The 2221-nt window shown below is 47.1% G+C and overlaps 1 long non-coding RNA gene across 1 annotated transcript in view; it reads left to right on the top strand.

The window, feature by feature from the left end:
* Nucleotides 1-2142, top strand: part of LOC107181417 — a 2562-nt gene extending 420 nt beyond the window's left edge. Inside the window, exons 2-3 of the long non-coding RNA XR_001512118.1 lie at nt 1174-1206; nt 1993-2142. This is a non-coding gene — a long non-coding RNA (uncharacterized LOC107181417). The remainder of the gene's footprint in view (nt 1-1173; nt 1207-1992) is intronic.
* Nucleotides 2143-2221: the final 79 nt, after the last annotated feature.

Here is a 2221-nt window from a genome sequence, read left to right as displayed (position 1 = left end):
TGCACCCTGCGCGCCGGGACGCCGAGAACGCAGCCACCCCGCCCAGTCGTTGCCCTGCCTCCCGGGAGCCGCGTTGCCCTCGGGGGAGTTGCACGCAGGACATTTTATTCCTGGCCCCTCCCGCGTGTGAGTCCTGATTTCGAAACCGATGGCTCTTGGTGCTGCCAGTGTAACATTTGGGGTAATTTCACGGCTGGAGATGATCGGTTTAAAGATGGAAAGGTTAACTGCTGCCTGAAAGGCTCTGCAGTTGCCGTTTCTTTGGGAGCGCGCTGATGGCTATTGTTTCTAGATGTGTGTTTGCGGCGCCCGGCTGCAAGTGAATTTAGGTTCCTGACAGGACTTCTGGCCAGTCTAGAACTCGAGTTTTGACGATTTTGGTGGGGAGGGGGGAGATTTAGGTATCGCTGTCGCTGGGTGGGATTTCCAGCACCGTAGTCTGAATCTAAGTGTCGTGACCAACGTGGATACCCCGGGAGGTCACTCTCCCCGGGCTCTGTCCAGGTGGCGCAGGGGAGCGGAGGGCTCTGCCCCGTGATGTACAGTCCCTTTCCACAACGTTGGAGAGAAAGCCGGGCCTCGAGTCTGCGCCTGCATATTCCTACAGCTTCTCAGAGTCCTGTGGACGATGACTGAGGAGACAAACCATGCAGGAAACATCTCTCTAGAACAGCGATTTTCAACCGGTGTGCCGCACGAAATTGAAAACCTGCCGATTTAGTCAAGGGGCACTGACTTCTTTTCCCTTGGATTGTCAAATTTAAAATCAACATCCAACACAAATTGGTGTGAATCAGTTAAAATTCTACCTTTGGCCTGGCCTGGCTCAGGGTTGAGCATTGACCCATGAACCAGGGGGTCAGGGCACATGGCCAATTGGGAGGGTGGGTGCGTGCAGGAGACAGCCTATCCATGATTCTATCATTGATGTTTCTATCTCTTCCTGAAATCGATAAAAACCTATATTTAAAAATTCTACCTGTTTTGGCAGATCGGTAAAATACATATTTTTTGTGTGCTGCAGTTTTAGTAATTTGTGCTGCATGAGGTGAAAAAGGTTGACAATTGCTGCTCTAGAGCTTCCTATCTAGATATAGGTTGATCAGAAGTGAATTTTTTGCTTTAACCAGCTTTACTGTACTGCTGAATTAAGCTCTTTACCTTGTTTTGCAGCCTTCGGTCAAGATTCTAAATAACTTGATTTGGGTAAGTACATCTGAATTGCTTTTGGCTTACCGGTTTTGCCCCTTACAGTCCATCCACAGGAGATAGGGTTTGGTCTCATGCACAGACCCCTTTCATGATACTGGAGTTGAAGCTGGGCATATTTGTCTGCATACGCCTTCAACAAGGAATAACTGATGAAGTAAATCATGAAATAGTACATAGTAATGACTTGTTTGAAATTGATTAAAAACAGATACTAAACCAACAACTGGGGGCACATGTGGAGGCAACCTACTGATGTTTCTCAATTTAAACCAACAACTGCATGTAGTGTGATCTGTAATAATAAAAGCATAATGTGCTAATCAGACCGGACCTCCTTGGACTAAGCTAGGGGGGGAGGTACGCGTGGGCAAAGGAGGAAGGCCTACTCTTGCACAAATTTTGTGCATCAGGCCTCTAGTATGTAATAAAAATCTAAGAAGTTTTGAGGGGTGATGCTATAGCTGTACTGTAATTACTACTGTTTGTAATTGATTATCAGAGGCTCCCAACGTGGATACCCCGGGAGGTCACTCTCCCCGGGCTCTGTCCAGGTGGCGCAGGGGAGCGGAGGGCTCTGCCCCGTGATGTACAGTCCCTTTCCACAACGTTGGAGAGAAAGCCGGGCCTCGAGTCTGCGCCTGCATATTCCTACAGCTTCTCAGAGTCCTGTGGACAATGACTGAGGAGACAAACCATGCAGGAAACATCTAGTACACTAAAATGTGAAATTTTTAAATTTAAGAGTCTATGAGTCTAATCATTTTTTCTAATTTCATTTAGAAAAGAAGAGGAGCCACCTCACCATTTTGGCAGTTAATGCTTTTTGGATTCCTCTAAAGTGATGGCTGCTTTTGGAGGATAAGTAGCTGCCCTTTGGAGTAAAAGGAAAATTAAATGCAAATTCTGTCATTCCCAGATCTGTATTAACTGGTAGACTAATAGGATGTTCCATTGGCCACACGGCCCGTTGAAATTTATGTCGTTACAGAAGGCACTGGGCATTGGCAGG

Source organism: Myotis davidii, unplaced genomic scaffold (assembly GCF_000327345.1).
Source record: "Myotis davidii unplaced genomic scaffold, ASM32734v1 scaffold149, whole genome shotgun sequence".
NCBI classification, from domain to species: Eukaryota; Metazoa; Chordata; class Mammalia; order Chiroptera; family Vespertilionidae; genus Myotis; species Myotis davidii.
Note: the sequence above shows the minus strand (reverse complement) of the source record. Positions and strands in the feature narration are given on the sequence as shown.